Genomic DNA, 22,553 nt, shown 5'->3' on the forward strand with positions numbered 1-22,553 from the left:
TTAACACAATTACATATTACAACAGGCTATTGGGTTTCAACTTGGCCACATAGAAATCTCTCACTTCTGTGATAATAATTAAGCTACCCATACATCTAGCAATTTTTGTGGCCAATCAACCAACAATCAGTTCTCTTTCTGATCAGAAAGAGATCTGTTGGCTGCCATAAACCGCAGGCCAATTCCTAACCGATTTCAGCATGAAATATTTCGGAAATCGGTCTTGTGACGCTGCCTCTGGCCACTGCTCCCCTCCCCCCGGAATTATACTTTACCTGTCGCTGTCTCCGCACTCCTCTTCCGGATTCATGACCCACGTGATTGCTGTAGCATTGCATGTTGGGCAACACACGCTCCATGTGCTGTAACGCTGGCAGCCACGTGGGAGAGGAGAGTGGACACAACAGCGGACAGCGACGAGTATAATTGTGCAAGGCACTGGGGGGGTACATGTACATTACGGGGGACAGCGACCAGGAGGCTTCTGCCACGTTTGTCGTTCACGATTATTGCACAACATTAGTGCCGCCCACTTGATCAAGTATGTAGGGCAAGGATTTTCTCACCCAATATTGGTCGCATCATCAATCAAGCACGGCCCCAATTTTCGATAATAATTAGTGAATCGGATGGTCAATCGCCCACAAAATCTATAGATGTATCGTCACCTTAAAGCTCCATACACCTGGTAGATGAAAAATGGACAAAAGCGGCCAATAACAAATCGGCGCAGTAGTACGAACCCGATTGGGCTCAGCTATTCCCGCCAGAGCGAGACAGTGCTAGTGCGCATGCACAGGGAAGTCACACTGTGGGGGCAATAGCGATGGAACGGCCTGACAAGGACAGGGGAAGCCTCTTTAGGATCCAGAGATTTTCCTCTCCCGACAAAAGTCACAGGTTTACTTTAATGCTTTTAATGTTGGACAAATAGCACACACTAGTCAGACGAAATGCATTCAGAAAGATTCAAAAATGAATATGCAGTGTTACATTACATAAAACCTTGTACTAACACCAAAACACTGGTCAGGAAGTATACATTCAATTTGCCTACTGAATAAACACACCATGCAAAGAACGCGTCTTTGCTGTGTTCACACTTGGCCTGTTGCTAGACCATTTTCTCAGAGTGAATGGCAGCAGACCGCCTCACATGCAGGACAAGGGCCCATTTACACACGTCCATCTTCAATGTGTTCAGGACTGTCTACAGGAAACCTCGTAGGGAAATTCCACTAACGTGATTGGTTAACAGCACCCTCTACAACTTTTAGGTTTTGGTTAGGTTGTAATAATTAGTATTGGTGTTCGGCTGCATCCCCATAACCCTCTTCACTAACTTTGGTGCTGGATTGCGGTATTTGGCATAATCCGGGTTTTGGAATAAAGAAACCTGGACTGAAACACCAACACTAGTAATAATAACTACACCCGCACTATTCGGCCAATTAAAATGCTTCAAGGTTGTGGAAGGTGCTGTGATTGGAGAACTAATCAATGGGCTTGATTCACAAAGCAGTGCCAACTGTTAGCACGGCTTTTCGCATGTTTTAGCGCGAAAACGTTTTTTGCGCGAAAAAATTCACGTTAACGCAAATTTGTCGCACGAACGCTAGAGTGATTTACGTTAACGTGTGAACGTGAATTTTTGCGCAATAACCGTTATCACACGAAATTTCATGCGAAGCACTTTTCACAGCATGCTAACAGTTAGCACAGTTTTGTGAATCAAGCCCAATGTGAGGTATTCCACTGGTTCACCTCAACTAAACTAGCGCTGTTTAGTTTCCACAAGGCAGATTTATTTCAAAAGTGGATGCATTGACAGTCATCCCACAAAATGCCATGTACCTATTCCGGCATGCAGCGGACACTGCAATGGGACTCTGCAGCGGTACAGTGTGTCTTTAAGTATATACTGCCACTTCAGCAACTGCGAGAAGGTGAAAAATATTTGCATAAGTGCCACATAAAATGCATACAAGCACCGTAAGCGCTTTTCAAGTCGTTCGCGATTAACATTTGTGTAAGCTGAGCCTTATTAAGCCTGGTACGCGCTTCCAATTTTGATTGTCCAATTTTACCACCTCTATGTAGAATACCAATAGATTTTGACTACAGTAGAATCCCTTTATAGTAACCTCAAAGGGACTGGGCAAAGAAGTTTACTATATCAGAAGTTGTCATACTCAAGTACGTAAGACAAGACACAGAACAATTATATTGTGCTTTTCTCCTGGCGGACTCAAAGGGCAAGAGCTGCAGCCACTAGGGCACATGCTATAGACAGTAGCAGTATTAAGGAGACTTGCCCAAGGTCTCCTCACTGAATAGGTGGTAGCTTACTGAACATGAAGAGCCGAGTATACTATAGTACTGCATCTTATTTCAGTCAATAATTGGGAATTCAGAAAGCCAGCACAGTCGGCGTCTAAGCTCGGTCAAAATACACAGTGCTCAGAATGCAGTTATTTAGGTGCAAAAATAACACAACAGCTTGCACAGGAAACATAGGTCTCACCACCTATCTACCAACTTAAGAGACACTTAAGCCTAGAAAAAAAAATCAGTTTTACTCACTTGGGGCTTCTACCAGCCCCATGCAGCTGTCCCCCGTGCCCTTGCAGTCACGATTGGATCCTCCTGTCCCCTGCCGCCAGCTACTTTCACTTCGCCGACAGGCCTGGCCATGTGTAGCCTTCTACACGTTCCCGTCCGCAATAGCGTCCTATGCAGGGCGCTACTGCAGATGGAAACACGTAGAAGGAGACACGTGGCCAGGCCTGCGCAGGCAGCCTGTCGGCCGAAAACGAGAGTAGCTGGCGGCGGGGGACAGGAGGATCCGATCGTGACTGCGAGGGCAAAAGAAAGCTGGTAGAAGCCACAGGTGAGTAAAACTGATTTTTTTCTAGGCTTTAGGATCCCTTTAAAGGGAACCTAAACTGAGAAGGATATGGATTTTTCCGTTTAAAATAATACCAGTTGCCTGACTCTCCTGCTGATCCCGTGTCTCTAATACTTTTAGCTACAAACCCTCAACAAGCATGCAGGTCAGGCGCTCTGACTAAAGTCAGACTGGATTAACTGCATGCTTGTTTCAGGTGTGGGATTCAGCCAAAGAGCTCAGTAAGTCTGCCAGGCAACTGGTATTGATTAAAAGGAAGCATCCTTATCAATCTGAAATGTGATTAAAAATCGCCTTTTTCCTTATATTCAACAGGGCCATGTTTGCCTCTGCTAAAACGCCGCTATCCTGCGGCAGAACAAGGGGTCTTTACCCCCAAATCCCCCCCTGCAAAATACACAACTTTCTTGGATTTTGCTGCTCATGGAGGCAGAGCTTTCGGCTGTAGCTCTGCCTCCATGCGCGTCTATCAGCCGGTGGATCTCCTCCTCTCCCCGCCCCTCTCAGTGAAGGAAGACTGAGAGGGGCGGGGAGAGGCGGTGATCAGCGCTGAGAGGCAGAGCTATAGCCATTAGCTCTGCCTCAACAGGAAGCGATCCCCGGGCATCACGGAGGGGATTTGGGGGATAAAGACCCCCTGTTCCGCCGCGGGATAACAGCGTTTTAGCAGGAGCAAACATGCCCGTTGAATATAAGGAAAAAAGCGATTTTTAATCACACTTCAGAGTCTCTTTAAGGTTCCCTTTAATGCAGGTGCAGTACCTATAGTGTGCTCCTCTGCCCACATTTCTGTGAAGCTTGGATGATACTGTAGGATGACAGGCAATTCCACTCAGTGATCAGGCAGCAGCTTACACAGGAAGCATAGATCTCACCAGCTGGTACCTTAATCTACGCAGGCTAAGGTCTCAAACCCACTAGCAGCCTTTTCTAAGCACTAGTGATTTGAAAAAAGCTATCGCTAATGCAATGCTATAGGGGATTTTTATAAAATAACATCGCTCAAGTGGGATCACACCTATAGCATTATATTAGCAAGGGATTTTCAAATAGTAACTGCTTAGTAACATACTGCTAGTGGGTTTCAGGCCTTACAGTAGTGTGCAGATAGCAAGCAGGCTACAAGTGGCTGCCAACCTGACCACAGTTTATGAGTTTCTGACAGATGTATGACGCATGCACCCGCTCACCTTACACTATAGTCACATACAGAATACAGCAGGGGCCAAACAACAGGTTAACTATAACAGTTCTATTATATCCAAATTTATCATACCAGATGTTACTCCCATATACTTATAATGGTGCTTGGCCAGGATTTGGATATTTACTATACCACAAGTTTTATTATATCAGAGTATACTATATACTATACTATGAGCAAATTAATCCATGCCATGCACTGATGAGGATCAAACAATTCGAAACAGTCTGTATGCATGTTGGATTATTATGGCTCTGTACAAATTAACAAGCTGACACATCATTGCATTCCAGCAGTTCTGGAGGTGTGTTTAGCTTCTAAGGGTACAATGGTAAATTTGCATATATTCAGCAGTGATGCACTGGGAGACATCTCAAGCTCACTCCAACCTGAATTATTGCAAATTCTTTCTGTTTTAAGAAAGCAAACTTTTGTTTTTTTTTATGAGCAGATGGGGTAGGTAAACTCTCATTCTATTCTCTAAAATTGGTCAGTGACTGGTCAATCAAAATTGGATGTGTTACCTGGCCTCAGACATGGCATGATGACAGTGGAGCAGCACAGTACCTTCATGTATACCAAGCAGCACTGGGAAATGAGGAGGCCTTTATTTATATCAGCAACATGTTTATTTATTTCTTATTACAGTGAGTTAAGAAAACATTGTCATCCCATACACAGCTGATTGGTGACAGACTGTGAACTCTTGCTTGGCAGCCCAGATGCATCATTGTTGTGGCCTAGTAGTGCTGGCCCTGTGATGCTGCCATTGCCTAGGAACTGGTCAGAGCAGGGGCAGCAGAGATGGGGACCCCATAGTGGACACACAATAGGAAGCAGTGAATGGAGTGCAGCAGCTGGAGACATCCGGTACAGACATAATACGTGAAATGCCATCATAGGGGTTTGCATTGCGTTCACTACTTCCCTATCCCGATCACCCCCAACACCCGCTTACCTCCACCCTGACACTAGCCAGCCCGATTTCCTGATCCGCGCTGTCCCGGGCTACCAGGCAGAGGCGGAACAGGCGACGATGCATCCCAAAGACTACATTTCCCTACAGGCATTGCGCTGCCAAATTCAAAATCGGCAAAGCTTTGTTTGAAGCGAGCAGCGCCAGTGCCACTGTCAGAGCGCTAAAGAGGGTGAATGTCATGAAATACTGTGAATAGAAAGAAAGAAGCTAGAACCCGGGAGCTTTTATTATGGCTTTATGCTGCTTGTAGGGGTGCTTCGGAAGCTTCCTAGTGTGCGCTGCTGCATTGCAGAGGTTATCAGGGTTTTCTGTAGCCTCACACACAGTAGCAGCCAATTCTAGGGGTGACTGAGCATTGCTAAAATTATTGTATTTCCATATTAACTGTCTGATGTAGTTTTTGTCGGTGCAATCAACACTTCTGTTATCTGCACATCAATTTCCAATCGATTCCAACAGGGAATCTTGAAATCGATCAAACTGCAGAGTTGCTCAAAGCTATATAGGCCATCCATCTGCTAATGCTCTTGCCCTTCCTCCGATTGTTTTACATTTTTCCATCCTGCCTGATTGATACTTTAGAAGGTATCCTTCAAAAATCGATCTATCTGACATTTTGTGGAATCGATTCCCAGCATATAAATTGAATTTGAAAGGAATTGAATGAAAAATTGAAGAGTGTGTGGCCATTCAGAAGGATATCTTAGCCCAATCAAAAATGTAAAAACATGGGGAGCAGGCATGTGTAGTGGGCTCTCATGCCCACCCTTGCCCCCCCCCCCTCCCCTCTCCGGGCCATCCATTACTGTATACTGACCCTCCAAAGCAGTGGCATAGCTAAGGAGCTGTAGGCCCCGATGCAAGTTTTACAATGGCACCCCCCAAGCACTCTATAAATAACAATTGATATGGCGGACCTAAACCTGCCAATGGCTACAACAGTGTTAGAGGTGTAAGAAGGGGATAGGGAACAGTGTGTTAAGGATTACTACTATTCCAAAGCATCTGTAGAAGGTATTATTACCAACACAGGATCAATAGAGAGCTAATACTGTGATAGAGGGTGGACGCTTCGGGGCCCCTCTGGCTCAAGAGCCCCGATGTGGTCGCTACCTCTGCACCCCCTATTGCTACGCCACTGCTCCAAAGCTACATCCTGGTCAGGAGGGTCGGTGAAGACTGCGCAGACGCATGGTCGGGAGCACTTTGTGCGCCGTTGTGACATAGTGTGCAGAGTGCTCCCGGGCATGAGTGCGAGACCAAGGACACCAGTCGCCGAGCAGCACCTGCGCAGTCTTCACCGATCCTCCTGAGTCCTTACCAGGATGTAGCTTTTGAGGGCTGGTACACAGTAATAGAGGGCGACTTTTTGGGCTAAGGTATCTTTAACTCTGGAGGCTTTGGACCCTTGACCTACCACTACTTCCAGTAATGATCGAAAACTTCAGTTCAGGCAGATTGATTATTTAAATTGCGATCAATCTGACGTGTTTGGCCATAGATTTTTGTCAGATTCAATAACCGTGATCAAATGTGCCAGGAATAAACAAGAGAATCTATAAGTGTATGGGCACCTTTACTTCATCGCCTGTCAAATGACCTGTGGGGTTACAAAGGCTGCTATTTAGCTGCATGTTAATTGAACCCAAAAGACTCGTGGCTGGAAGCCAGGAGGCTGAACTGCCCAACTGAAATTTTTTGAGGCGCATGTGTTTTGCCGATTGCAAGGGCACCATGAATAACATAGTAACTTTGGAGCCCTGTACAGAGTAGTGGAATCCATTTTAAATCCAATCGTAAATGTAGTGCCTGCTGCGTTTTTCCTGTTTGGGTTAAATGAATGAGAGCATATGTAAATCAAACGTGAGTCGATTTGCTATACGATCTCCCATTTGAAAATCATCCTGTGACTCAATTTTTTTTTACATGTTAAAAATGATAATCGTGCCGGCCGATTGCACCCGTTATCATGGCAAAACACATGCTTGGATACAAGTAAAAATCGTGATTGCAGTGCACCTCAATTGGGAATGCAGTCGTGATTTTCAGAGTGGAAGGGCCCTAAGGCCTTTTTCAGATGGACAGCTGTACTGTGTGCTTGTCAGTCCTCGAATAGGCCAAAAATAGTTAGAAAGAGAAATGGGGTCAGAATATTTGCCCGTATACAGCACTTTCATATGTGTTAAAGGAGTACTGTAAGGAGGGTAGGGAGAAAAAGAGTAGAACTCACCCTAGGCTTCTAACAGTCCTCCGCAGACGTCCTGTGCCCGTGCCGGGACAAAACGATCCTATGGTCCCCGCCACCGGCTCAGCTCTGGAATTTGCGACTTTAATATCGTTAGAAGCCCCAGGTAAGTTCAACTCTTTTTCTGCCTACCCCCTTACAGTACTCCTTTAAAAATAGGAGGCTGTAGTAAGGCTTTAATAAAGCAAGTGGTAGAGTACACGACGTTAATGTGTACCAGAGATCAAAAATCTAAAGAGTCAATACTTACCCGGGGCTTCCTCCAGCCCCATATACACATGTGAGTTCCACGCTGTCCTCCCGCGGTCTGCTGTTTAGCCCAGTAACAGGCTTCCGTGCATGCGCAATAGACCCAGACTGATGCAATTGAGCCAGTTATCGGGGCTGATCGCGGCTGAACGGCATACTGCGGGAGGACGGAGTGGGACTCACGTGTTTATGGGGCTGAAGGAAGCCCCGGGTAAGTATTGATTCTTTATAAATAACTGATCTCTGGTTTCCTTTAAATCTATGGCCTATTATTTAGAGAGAAATCTTCCAACAATGGCCCATACGCAATTCTTTTTTTCTTCTAAGTTTTCTACTAGGAAATAATTTTTCTGTTTAAAATCGTTTTTTAAGGGACACTTAAGCCAGGAATACAAAAATCAGATTTACTTGAACATGAACATGAAGAAGGCTACGCGTGGCCAGGCCTGCGCAGGTAGACAAAGCCCGCCGATTCCCTGTCAGGGCCGGAAGCAGGAAATTTGAGCGAATGAGGCAGGTGGACCAAAAGGGCGCCGCCGTTCACTCCCATATTAAATATCGTTTAACAGGCACCGAACAGGAAAAAAGGGCGCCCGTGATAATTTATGTTTTCAAACTGCATCCGTGATAATTCATGTTTCCCAACTTCGCCGGAGACCAGTAACGTTTACACATAAAATAATACTTATTTATAGTTTTGAGCTAAATCGTAATGTAATATTTAAATAATCACTTTTCATAAATCATTATTTTCAACATATAAAGCCACCACCAGGGGGGTCTTAGGGTTAGGCACCACCAGGGGGGGGGTCTTAGGGTTAGGCACCACCAGGGGGTCTTAGGGTTAGGCACCACCAGGGGAGATTTAGGGTTAGGCACCACCAGGGGGGGTCTTAGAGTTAGGCACCACCAGGAGGGTCTTAAGGTTAGGCACCACCAGGGGGGTCTTGGGGTTAGGCACCACCAGGGGGGTCTTGGGGTTAGGCACCACCAGGAGAGATTTGGGGTTAGGCACCACCAGGGGAGATTTAGGGTTAGACCCCACCAGGGGGATCTTAGGGTTAGGCACCACCAGGGGAGATTTAGGGTTAGGCACCACCAGGGGGGGTCTTAGGGTTAGGCACCACCAGGGGGATCTTAGGGATAGGTAGAGGAAGGGTTCTGTGTGAGAATAGGTTTAGTTGTAGTAAAATGTTAGTAATATTTACTAATGTTTTACTACAGTTATTACAAACGTACTTTTATTTGATTTTTTGAAATATGTGAATTAAGTTTTAATCTGTACTAAATTACTTTTTAAAGGTTTATCAATTTTATAATAAAAATTGTTACAAAATATCGTTTAGAAACTTTATAGTAGTATAAAATGTAAAGATATGTTTTTGGATCCTGATCTGGTTAAATCATAAAAAAACAAACCAAACAGTACTTAAACATTGTTTATGTAAAATCCGTTTTAAATCATAATAATTATAATCATCATTGTGAATATACAAACGTTATTGTAAGTTTCCTTCTATAATTACTAGGATAGCGTTTTACCAATACAACATTTCATAGACATTATTTAATGATTTGAATTTGTAAAACATTATTGTAAATTAAATATTAAAATATAATTGTTTTATAAACGATATTTCAGATGAACGTTTACACCAGGCACCCTTTATTCCTTGACGCCCTTTTTGCATGTACGCGTCAGGGCCTGTCAGCGAAAACAAAACTAGCTGGCAGCAGGAGACTGGGGACTCCGTGAGTGACTGCAAGGGCACAGGACGGCTTCAGGGGGCTGGTAGAAGCCCCAGGCTAGTAAAAGTGATTTTTTAATCCTAGATTAATTGTCCCTTTAAGCACAGTAGTGAAAAAGTGTCAGAACGTAGTTAAAAAAGCACTAAAAAAAATATTTTGTGTATTTTTTATTTGCTGAGGATTTAACCACTTGAGGACCACAGTGGTAAACCCCCTAAAGACCAGGTTGTGTTTTGCATAATTGGCCACTGCAGCTTTAAGACCAGGCTGCAGGACCGCACAACACAGCACACAAGTGATTCTCCCCCTTTTCCCCCCACCAACAGAGCTCTCTGTTGGTGGGGTCTGATCGCCCCCCAGTTGTTTGTTTTTTTACAAATATTTATCTCTATTTATTTTTATCAAAAATGTGTATTTTTGTGTTTTTTTCCCCCTGTCCCTACCGCCCATCCCCCGCCAGCTAATCACGGCGATCGGCTGTCATAGGCTTCTGCCTATGACAGCCGATCGCTCTCTTGTCCACCAGGGACATAGCCGTGTCACACGGCTGTTCTCAGTACAGCGCTGCTGCTGATCGCAGCGCTGTACATGTAAATAGACGGCGGTTTTGCCGGCTTTATAGTCTCCCAAGCGGCAATCGCCGCTTGGAGACTGAAGGCGGGGCGGAGCTCCGCCCCCCAAGCAGGAGATGCACGCGCAGCCTGAAACATGAAAATGAAATTTGGACTTACCTGGGACTTCCTCCAGCACCCCCATTGCCTGCGAGATCCCCCTGCGCCTTCCTCGTCCCTTCAGTGGTCCCGGCATTGGTAATCCGGCGACTTCGACTGAAGTTGCTTTGCGCGCCCCTGCCATGCATCATCACGCCCGCCGGCGTAAAAGTCCTGCACATGTGCAGTTCAGTCTCAGAGAACAGCACATGCACAGGACTCTTACCCTGGCCGGCATGATGACACGCGGCGGGGGCGCATTACCGGAGCCGATTACAGGTGTGTTATGTTATTGAACACAGAATATGAAATTCCCTACAATCATTCCAACCTGTCTGATCACAATAACATGAATGAGAACTTTTAGTTCTTCCTGTGAAGCTGAAGAAACAACTTACCAGCTTGTATTGTTATATATTTCCTACTTGGAAAGGAAATGTTTGACAACAGTAAAAGTACCACCAAGAAGTGATAGAAGCAGACAAGATAAATAAATGTAGTTTAACTGCTTTTCCTCCACCAGTACTGACATTGGGCTTCTGTGTAGCGATAGGGAGTAACCGCACAGGATGTCATGCTGTGCATAATCCTTCAGTTTATATGTACAAAAACAGACCTAAATTCTTGTTTTCAAGCAGATGTAGAAAGAGGTCATCACTGTGATTTGTATGTTGGCTTCCAGTGCCAAACGTTGCATAAGGTGGAGGAATCCGCACACAGTGTTCATTTTAACAGTTACCTCTTGTACATTTCAGAGAACACAGCGTCTAAACCTTGTTCCGGGAATGAGTCTTTCACCGACTACATAAGTGTTAATATTCCACGAATAGTATAGTGTATAATGAATTTAGAACAATTACACAATAAGCAGCTCAGTGGTAACCACAATAGCTTCTAATTTATGATAAATATGACTAGGCTAAATCATAGTAGGGTTCGGTTATACTGTATGTATCCAACTGTGGTGTAACAAGAGCCCAGTCAGTAACCGATACCCCCATTCCCTCAAGAAATCTTTACTTTTTCTTGAACAGATCATCTGGCCAGGGACTGGCTGATATATAGCTATATATAGCTGATATTATTGGCCTCAATTCACTAAGCTTATCTCATGTCTTTAATAACTCTTCTGAGCTGTTTCTACAGTTATCACCATGGTGATAACTGTAGAAACAGCTCAGGAGAGTTATTAAAGACAGAAGATAAGCTTAGTGAATTGAGGCCATTGTGGCAAAACACCTTCCACAGTGTGATGTCAGGATCATGATTCTGACAGCTTCCTATCTGTGAACCTCATTGCATTGTGGGAAATAATGTCTGCTTCCAACTGCCAAGACAGTAGTATCTCCTCTATGCATAAAACACTAAAAAAGGTTGCCACCCGTTTTAAAGCAGTAGGATTAGCCATACTACGCCAGGGGGAAAAAATACATATATAAGTAGATAAATACTTGATCTACTTACATAACACATGTATTGTACTGTCCACGTTTTGATTTCAGTGAATGTTATATAGTAAATGAAGAGAATTCTGTTCCTGGTGTGGGCCATGTCTTTTGCCCACAGTTTAGGCTAAATCCTGATGTCATTTCTGCTCTTTACTTTTTTTCTTTTCTCCTCCAATCGCTGAGTCACCTCAGCCTTGCTTGTAAACACAAGTGAGCAGGGTATCATGTTTCAGATAAGCAGCTGGCAGGGAAATAAAGGGAAGAGGAGGAATACATTATAGATAAAAAGAACCCCCAGCATGCAACTGTTTGGCACTGACTACTAAAGGGCCAGTGCTCCTAAAGTATGTGATAACTCCAAATCATAACAGCAGAAAAAGTTTTGAATGCAGGATTAGCATCTTTATCACTTAATACACTCAGACCAGTTGCTGTTGAAATTTGATTTTTATGGTGACACTCCCACTTTAAATGTCAGAATGTAGATCATGTTGAGGAAAGATTTTACAATGTGCAAGCACTGAATACATAATGAATATTGTAAAAAAATAAGTAATTTTATTTACAGTATTGCAAATGTGTAAACATCATAATATTCACACTTCTAACAAATGTAGTCCCAAAAAGACCTGATCTGAGGGATGGACCCCTTTATCCAAGGGTATGAGGTAGTAGTTGGCATCAACTACAAGAAGCATCAAGCTACAATTGATTTTCAATAGCCCAATGGGAATCCTTCCTCCCCAGGAAGGATTCTCATTGGTTCACTGAGTGGTGGACCGAAGAAAATTCTCCTTGGTGCTCAGGGAGAATTCCCATTGGTCTTTTGCAAACCAATGGGAGCCTAATGCTTCTGCTGGCGCTCTCAGGTCTGTATTCAAGCATTTCTTCCATGCAGAGGACACGAGCAGCGGTAGTAAAATGCGAATGTTTGGTGACAGGTACCGAGCAGGTGGTATCACCGGGGCCATAACAATAGACCCTGCAAGGGATGCATTCGAAAGGGGGGCCCAGAAGCCACAGGGGGCCCTGTGGGGGGAGAAATTTATTTTCCCTGTCCTGAGAGACTGACAACTAAGGGCACAGGAAAAAAAACCTCTCTGCACAAAGTTCTAATGACTGCATCTGCTCAGCGACTGATAAGGAATCATACAAAGTTTTGCAGACAAAGATTTGTATACAGTCCCTATTCAGTGTGAAGCAGGCTCTTATGTACTGCGCCCTGCCCCCAACCTCTCTACCCCTCCCCAAGTGCTCTGTAGACTACAAAACTTTCTACCGTGTATTGCCCCAAAATCCCACTAAATCTTTTCAATTAGAACTTAGAGATATTCTAGAACAGGCCAGGACTAACGCAATTATCACAGAGAAGGAGGCCAAGTTTTTATGGGTAGAAAAACCTACGATTGCCACATTCTACTTACTCCCAAAAATTCATAAACATCCAGAGAAACCCCCTGGGAGACCCATTATTTCAGGGATAGGAAGTATTACAGAGAAATGTGGCAAATTTATTGATTATTTTTTACAGCCACTTGTAGAAACCTTGGAATCTTACATCAGAGATACAGGCGACATACTCAATCAAATAGATGGATTGACATTATATGACGATATGCTGCTTATCACATGTGATGTCGAGAGCCTATATACAAACATTAATCATGATGATGGCCTACATGCTGTGGGTTACTTTCTAGAGATGGATAATATCAACCCTGAAAAACGTGAGTTCCTGCTACAGCTCTTGAGATATGTGTTGACACACAACTTCTTTACCTTCGACTCGCGCTTTTACCTACAGGTGAGGGGGGTGGCGATGGGGGCGCGCTGTGCCCCCTCAGTCGCCAACCTCTTCCTGGGCTGGTGGGAGCGCGAGGTGGTTTGGGCCCCTGAAATGGATAAGTATCATCCGCATATCATTGGTTCGTTTCGATTTATCGACGACCTCTTGATTATTTGGCAAGGAACACGAAAGTTGTGTGTTGAATTTTTGGAAAAATTGAATCAGAATAAATCCAATATATACCTAACTTACAAAATATCAGACTCGGCAGTCGAGTTTTTGGACTTGAAAATCTCTAAAGATTTCAATGGCAGGGTCACAACCTCTACATATAGAAAGCCAACAGCAGTGAACAGCATACTTCAATACAACTCACACCATAACAATAGGACCAAAAACAACATTCCCTTTGGTCAGTTTATTAGACTTAAGCGTAACTGCTCGACAGATGTTGCTTTCGAGCAAGAATCGGCACAACTCAGAATGAGATTACGCAAGAGGGGGTATCCCCGCAAAATTGTTGAAAAGGCGATCAGAAGAGCAAGGGCCATTCCTAGAATAAAGTTATTGGCCCCAAAAAAAAGATTTAAACAAGACATCGTCCGTCTCATTACTCCTTATAGCAACAACTGGAGTGAATTGTTTGGTGTTGTACAGAAGCATTGGGGTATCATTAAGAGTGACCATGACTTATGCCCCTTCTTGACAGATCGGCCTCGCATCACTGCCAAAAGAGCACCCACATTGCGAACAATATTGTCCAGGAGTCATTTCCAAAGACTGGGGAGACCACTGAGTGTAAAGGGAAGCTTCCCATGTGGGAGTTGCTCAGTTTGCAGCCTCATGATTCCAACAAAAGAGGTGGTAAGTTGTGCTAATCAGAGAAAATACACAATTTTTGACTTAATTAATTGTAAAACTCCATCAGTCATCTATCTGCTACAGTGTCCCTGCTCTAAGCAATACATTGGACAAACTAAAAATCCACTCAAACTTCGCTTACAAAAACATATTTCGACAATTAAACTGGCCAAAAGAGACTATGAGGATGGAAAGCGCCTAACACCAGTCGCTCTTCATGCTCTCCTTAGCCACAATTCTTCCCTAAAAGGTTGGAGGTTTATGGGCCTCCAACAAATAAAACCAGGTATTAGGGCTGGAACCCACAGGAGCGCTTTTGGCAGCGTTTTGGCAGCACTGCGATATGCTAGCAGTTTGCCAAAACGCTGGGCTAATGTTAATGGATGGGGCAACTTCCACAGGAGCGTTTGCGTTTCTCAGAAACGCAAACGCAGGACATGCAGCATTTTGGGAGCGTTAGCGCTTCAATGTAAAGTATTGAACCGCTAGCGGAAACGCTCAGCAAAACCTAAACTGAGCGGTTTTGCTAGCGTTTTGCGGTTCAGCACACTGTAACAAAATGAAAAATAATTCACAGGACCAATCAGGATCAAAACGCAAAACGCTAGGCACCCGCTGGGGGAAAAAATACAATGTTGCAAAACACGACCAAAAACGCGCATGAATCCGCTTGCAAACCGCTCAGACAAAACGCTAGCGGTTGCGTTTTGCGTTTGCGGTTTTCAGTGGGTTCCAGGCCTAAGAGGAGGTGATTCTGTCACTAGGCTACTCAGATGTGAACTGAGATGGATACATGATATGGGTACTCTCAGCCCGCATGGATTAAATGAGGAATTCTCTTTTGGTTGCTTCTTACCGCAGTAGTAGCTTTCCATACTTACCTACTAACTTCATTTCAGATGTTACTTGTTATACATTCTAATTGTGCTATTTTGGTCAACTCCTGACATACCTTTCCGTGTGTGTCTTCTTCAAGGCCCCTTGTATAGCCCGTTATATGGGTTTTGGTACATCTGTGTTTTCCAGGCTTTATTGCTTCACTGTTGTTCTGTATACGTCATTTTTTATTTTGACTATTTTTTTATTATTTTTTATTTTTTATTTCATTAGATTATTTGTACTCTTCTGGACTCCCTTGTTCGCCTGAATGTGAATATATATGTATATAAAATCTTTATGTCCACTTGATGACTCCTAATACTGGTGGGGTAAGTATTAAGGACTCACAATTTCATGTATTGCACTTTATCAATGTGGCACTTTTATGGCATTTTAATAAGAGCACTTTTTTCACTTTATATTATGTACCCTGGGGTGGGCTGAGTGAGTACAGTCCGCCCGTGGGTCAGAGGCTATGGGTATGGTCACCCCTTTTTTGCAAATCACTTTTTAGAATTGCATCCACTTTGTTACTGTCACTTGTAGATTTATGAACAATACACTAACATGCATTTTTATTTTCACAGTATATCTGTAATTGACTTTGACCACATTTGTATGAACATTGTCCACATTTCAAGAACCTTTGAATACGGCTCAAGTGGATGACTCAAAGAAGATCACATTCCAGCACTTTTTGCACTTTCATAATTGTTTTTTATCTACTGCACTTGCTGCATTTAGGAGCAGCCTTAAATTGTTGGCCAGTTTAGTTACACATTCAGCTAGCAATATGTACACATATTATTCATGTCTCAATGGACATTATTATTGTTGTCCTTGTATTTTATATTTTGACCACTAGATGGACCTTCAATTATTTATTCATTTATCTATTCTATTTTATTTATATATATATACATATATTTCTCTATTCGTATACATATGTACACTTTTTTGTAGTCTTAAGCTATATAGGCTTAGTATCTTGTATTTTAATGTTGCAATAGCTAAATATTTATTTGTTGAAGTATGCCAAATATCGCTGCTATCACTGCAAACATTGACTCTCCGTTTGACAGCTCACGCAGGCGCGCTGATCGCTCTAAGTGAGACGATCGGCGTCACTGCGTGCGTGCATGCGTGGCCACGCATGCTCTATCCGACATTGACCTTTCCCCCGGAGACAATTTACTTACTATATTAATGCGCATTATTGACGCTATCGGCACCTCTTGAGAAAGCGGCGTTGCCGCGATACGCGTGGAGGGGCGCACTCGGGAGACTAACTGACTGATACTGAAGCACCAGCAGGTAATTGTACATATTTTTTCTCGTGGCTGCACCTTATCTTTTCTAACAGCGCTTTTATGGCAGTCTTTTTTCCTTGCTTGATAGAGCATTGTGAATTAATGTATGGAGAGGTTTTTTGTGCCTTGTAATCGGTCTGCTGTTTGATTCACCACTACCTCAGATTGTTTTTGCTCCTGTGTATACAGATTTTCTTTACACTGGATGGTAGGTGTAAGCGTGTTTTATTTGTTATTCATGTCTGGTGCTACATTTCAATTCCTTGTATTGTACATGGTGTTTTGATTGATTTTTATTCAATTATTGTATCAGAGTCTCCCAGTGGGTGTCACCCTATTTTAAATGTTTTTATATTTTTTTGCCTTAGTGAATCTAATAAAGATTATGTTCAGCTTTATTTTTGCTTGATTGGTTTGATTTTTTGCCCATACAGATGATCTTTTCTTTTTGTTACTCTGTACTGTAGTAATGCCGGAGAAGCCTGCCAGTTCTGCTCCATCAGAGATGGACAGAGTGAGTGTAATAAGCTGCGGCTAGGAGCACACTCATTTGTCAGTTTTCTGTATGCGTTTTTTGCACACCTTGGGCTTGATTCTCTAAAGCGTGATAAGTGCTATCACAGCAGCTATCACGCAAGCTTCCGCGCCCAAAGGTTAGCGCACAAACAGTGTTACTTCATGTGATAAGCAAAGGTTTGCACGCTTTTCACGTGCGCACGTGATCGCGCGCAAACCTTCGCTTATCACGCGATGTAACTCTGTTCATGCGCAAACCTTTGCGCATGACAGCTCCCACAATAACTGCTGTGATAGCACTTATCACGCTTTAGAGAATTGAGCCCTATGTGTGTCTGTATGTGTGAAAACATGCACGTTTTATTATTATTATTATTTTTTATTTATATAGCGCCAGCATCTTCCGTAGCGCTGTACATAGTACAAACAAATAATGGGGAACAAATATACATAAGAAATACAAGACACTGTACAGTCATGACATTGAATAGAATAAATACAGATACATACAAAGTTGATATGTAGTTGGTACATGTGCATATGTTAAAATAACAGCAGTATGAGAAACACTAGGAGGAGGTCCCTGCCCTTGCAGGCTTACAATCTAGAGGGTAGTGGGGAGGAAACAAAATGGAAGGAAACACAAGGATTAGTGGGTGAGCCAGTGTGCCTTCAGTGCTGCCTATAGCAAATTATAGGCTTGTCTGAACAGGTGTGTTTTCAGAGTACGTTTGAAGGTTTCCAGACTTGTGGCATGACGAACCGGCTGAGGGAGGGAGTTCCAAAGGAGAGGGACAGCCCGTGAGAAGTCTTGGATGCGAGAGTGAGAGGAGGTGACTAGGCTGGAGGACAAAAGGGTCTCCTGTGAGGAACGGAGGGTCCGGGCGGGGAGGTATCTGGAGATTAAAGAGGAAATATATGGAGGCGATAGCTTGTGTAGAGCTTTGTATGCAAGTGTGAGAAGTTTAAACTGGATCCGTTTTATCACAGAAGCTAATGTAATTGAGAAGAGAGAAAATGTGTGCAGTGCTTCACTACTGATAGTTTTTATCTGCATGATGGAAAACACATTCAAGTGTGCATTATCCAAATGAATAACATTGGTTCTCAGTTTACCTGTGCAGAAAGTGAGGTGAAGGGCCTCAGCCAAAGTTTTGCAGGCGGGCTCAGTGATTTCTAGTTACGCCCCTGGGTAACACGAAAATGAAATGGAAAAATCAGATGAAAAACTGATGGCAGTGTAAAAAAAAAAAAGTGTTCAAACAGGAAACAAATCAGTTTTTACAGAATCATTTTTTTCATCTGGTAGAGTGTGAACCCAGTCTTGGTATTATCTATTAGCCTCTTGAGGACTGTGGGCTTACACCCCCCTAGTGAACAGGCTATTTTTTACAATTTAGGCCACTGTAGCTTTAAGGCGTCGCTGCAGGGCTGTACAGCTAAGCACACAAGTGATCCCCCCCCCCTTTTCTGGCCACCAACAGAGCTTGCTGTTGGTGGGCTCTGATCGCTGTTGAGGTATTTGTTTATTTTTTTAAAATGTATTTATATATTAATAAATTTCGGCATTTTTTGTATTATTTTATTTCCCATCCTCCCTCCCATCCCAGTGATCGGCTCTCATAGACATCAGCCGGCGTGCGATCTCCTGCAAAACCCTGCCCCAGGACTTAAAAACCAATTGGCGTTAGGAGGTCCTGGGGCTGCCACCGCGGTCACGCCAATTGACGTGACATGGTCGGTATCTTATTAAGCTGCAATATATATATATACACATATATACAGAGGGGGCTGCAGCACACAACAGGAAAACAGTGACAGGGGCTCTTGGTTATGCTTTAACGCGTTTAAGCTCACCAACTGTGCCAAAGTGTCCCCGATCTAGTGAGTCCTACTCTAACCAGAACTAAAATGCTAGTTTTTATCAGCGTTATATACAGTGGGTTGTAAAAGTATTCGGCCCCCTTGAAGTTTTCCACATTTTGTCATATTACTGCCGCAAACATGAATCAATTTTATTGGAATTCCACATGAAAGACCAACACAAACTGGTGTACACATGAGAAGTGGAACGAAAATCATACATGATTCCAAACATTTTTTACAAATAAATAACTGCAAAGTGGTGTGTGCATAATTATTCGGCCCCCTTTGATCTGAGTGCAGTCAGTTGCCTATAGACATTGCCTGATGAGTGCTAATGACTAAATAAAGTGCACCTGTGTGTAATCTAATGTCAGTACAAATACAGCTGCTCTGTGTGGGCCTCAGAGGTTGTCTAAGAGAATATTGGGAGCAACAACATCGTGAAGTCCAAAGAACACACAAGACAGGTCAGGGATCAAGTTATTGAGAAATTTAAAGCAGGCTTGGGCTACAAAAAGATTTCCAAAGCCTTGAACATCCCACGGAGCACTGTTCAAGCGATCATTCAGAAATGGAAGGAGTATGGCACAACTGTAAACCTACCTAGACAAGGCCATCCACCTAAACTCACAGGCCGAACAAGGAGAGCGCTGATCAGAAATGCAGTCAAGAGGCCCATGGTGACTCTGGACGAGCTGCAGAGATCTACAGCTCAGGTGGGAGACTCTGTCCATAGGACAACTATTAGTCATGCACTGTACAAAGTTGGCCTTTATGGAAGAGTGGCAAGAAGAAAGGCATTGTTAACAGGAAGCATAAAAAGTCCCGTTTGCAGTTTGCTACAAGCCATGTGGGGGACACAGCAACAATGTGGAAGAAGGTGCTCTAGTCAGATGAGACCAAAATGGAACTTTTTGGCCAAAATGCAAAACGCTATGTGTGGCAGAAAACTAACACTGCACAACACTCTGAACACACCATCCCCACTATCAAATATGGTGGTGGCAGCATCATGCTCAGGGGGTGCATCTCTTCAACAGGGACAAGGAAGCTGGTCAGAGTTGATGGGAAGATGGATGGAGCCAAATACAGGGCAAACTTGGAAGAAAACCTCTTGGAGACTGCAAAAGACTTGAGCCTGGGGTGGAGGTTCACCTTCCAGCAGGACAACGACCCTAAACATAAAGCCAGGGCAACAATGGAATGGTTTAAAACAAAACATATCTATGTGTTAGAATGGCCCAGTCAAAGCCCAGATCTAAATCCAATCAAGAATCTGTGGCAAGATCTGAAAACTGCTGTTCACAAACGCTGTCCATCTAATCTGACTCTACTGGAGCTGTTTTGCAAAGAAGAATGGGCTAGGATTTCAGTCTCTAGATGTGCAAAGCTGGTAGAGACATACCCTAAAAAGACTGGCAGCTGTATGTTTGTGGCAGTAATGTGACAAAATGTGGAAAACTTCAAGGGGGCGAGTACTTTTGCAACCCACTGTGTATATATATATATATATATATATATATATATATATATATATATATATATATATATATATATATATACACACACACACACTGCAAGTTTTACTGGGCAGAGTGCACCAATCCTACTGTTTCTTTTCTTTGTTTGTGTCTTAAGTTCGGAAGTCACTCCTCCTTCTTTGATGTGCATCACTGTGTAATTGGCACTTTACAAATCTAGGCTAAACATAATGTCAGTGTGGATTATTATGATTATTGTCTTTTGTTACATCATCATTGGAAAGATAGCACTGTATAAATCAATAGTAATCATAACATGGTGGGTGTGGCACTTTATGTTTATGTCTGAAGAGGACATGAAAAACTCTGTAAATCACTTTAAACATCTGCAGATTTCAGTGAGCAGAAGAGTTCATAGGACCAAATAAATTAGCCTTTAGGCATGCCGGCCTTGCCTTGACCTTTGAGTCACTCTAGACCTTGGATGTCCAAGGTGTGCGTCTCGTCACATATGGATTCCAGGCCATATCACAGTGGATGCTGCAGCTGTTGGACATTAAGACCATCCTCGGAGATCCTGTTGTTCATTAAACCATCAGACGTTCATTTGTATGTATTTCCTCTTGGAATGATAAGTTAATACTTGAACTGTCATGGAATAAACCAGATTGGGAATATAAAAGTTCTTGTGTAAAACTTGGGAGCAGCATCCATACATCTGTATTAGAAAAGAGAAGAATGCGCTTGGAATGTCGTATTTTATTGTTTTCTTTTCTGCTCCTCCAGTGTGCAGCCTTCTTCTGGCAGAGCAGACCTGCAGCAGAAGATGTGTTATGATTGTAAGGATGAAAAGTTTAATGTGATAAAGGTGTGCTGGGTAATGCGGTCCAGCTTGCGGTCTCCGATGCACATTTTGCTGAAAGCATTCTGGAAATCAGCTGTACTTAGATTCGTGTTAGGTATTTATTTGTGGATCGTATAATCCATTAGTGCTTAGAATGCCTAAACAAAAGCGTTTAAAATCCCTGCAACAACTATTGTTTTCCCAAGCCTACAATAATACAATAACATTTGTAAAGCGCTTTTTTCCCGTAGGACTCAAAGCGCATAGATATGTCTCAGATCAATACAGGATTGCAGGCTGGACTGTGTTACAGAGGAAAGGTGTTCATAAATGCCAGACTAAACAGGTGGCTTTTCAGTTTGGACTTAAATGCTTCCAAGGAATGGAGATGTCTTGATTGGGTGTGGCAGGGAGTTCCAAAGTGTAGAGGCAGCATGACAGAAGGTTCTGCCTCCAAACGTTTTCAAGGTGGACTCTGGGGTTGACCAAGTTATTACATCCTTTTGATCTAAGATTGTGGGGGGTGTGATGCAGTTCCAACAAGTCCTTCAGGTATCCAGGGCCCAGATTGTGCAAGGATTTGAATGTCAATAAGCCAATCTTAAAGAGAACCCGAGGTGGGTTTGAAGAATATTATCTGCATACAGAGGCTGGATCTGCCTATACAGCCCAGCCTCTGTTGCTATCCCAAACCCCCCTAAGGTCCCCCTGCACTCTGCAATCCCTCATAAATCACAGCCACGCTGCTGACAAACAGCTTGTCAGAGCTGGCTGTGTTTATCTCTATAGTGTCAGTCTGCTGCTCTCCCCGCCTCCTGCAGAACTCCAGTCCCCGCCTGCATCCCTTCCCTCCCTGCTGATTGGAGCGAAGGGACGGGGGCAGGGACCGGAGCTATGCAGGAGGCGGGGGAGCAGCTGAGACTGACACTACAGATGTAAACACAGCCTCACAGCATGTCTGTGATTTATGAGGGATTGCAGAGTGCAGGGGGACCTTAGTGGGGTTTGGGATAGCAACAGAGGCTGGGCTGTATAGGCAGATCCAGCCTCTGTATGCAGATAACATTCTTTAAACACACCTCGGGTTCTCTTTAAACAGTATTCTCCATTTTATCAGTAGCCAGTGGAGTGAGCAAAGTGTTGGTGTTATGTGGCAATGGCGGGGTTGGCTACTTAACAGCCTTGCAGCGGAATTCTGTGCTAATTGCAGGTGATGCAGGTCTTTTTTTTTTTGGAGGTATGTATAGAGAACATTGCAGTAGTCCAGCTGTGATGTGATGAAGGCACGAACTAGTGTTGGAAGATTTACTGGAGGTATGAGGTATTTAAAGAAACTCTGAAGTGAAAATAAATTATTTTTACCTGCTAGTTTGCATAAGGAGTACAAGGAGAAGTGAAATGCCGCATTCCTGTGACAAAACGAGGGATTTATACCCCACAAATCCCTGGGCAAACAAAGTCGTGGATTTTGCTGCCTTGGGAGGCAGAGCTTTGTGCTGCAGCTCTGCCTCTAATGAA

The 22,553-nt window shown here is 43.5% G+C and overlaps 1 protein-coding gene across 3 annotated transcripts in view; it reads right to left on the reverse strand.

The window, feature by feature from the left end:
- Positions 1-5,167, reverse strand: part of SUPT20H (SPT20 homolog, SAGA complex component) — a 148,324-nt gene extending 143,157 nt beyond the window's left edge. For 2 of the 3 annotated variants that reach the window (XM_068267091.1, XM_068267089.1), the window contains exon 1: positions 5,071-5,167. The gene's annotated coding sequence lies outside the window, so the exon portion shown is untranslated. The remainder of the gene's footprint in view (positions 1-5,070) is intronic. The other variant, XM_068267090.1, reaches the window with a different exon arrangement.
- Positions 5,168-22,553: the final 17,386 nt, after the last annotated feature.

Source organism: Hyperolius riggenbachi, chromosome 2 (genome assembly GCF_040937935.1).
Source record: "Hyperolius riggenbachi isolate aHypRig1 chromosome 2, aHypRig1.pri, whole genome shotgun sequence".
Classification (NCBI taxonomy): domain Eukaryota; kingdom Metazoa; phylum Chordata; class Amphibia; order Anura; family Hyperoliidae; genus Hyperolius; species Hyperolius riggenbachi.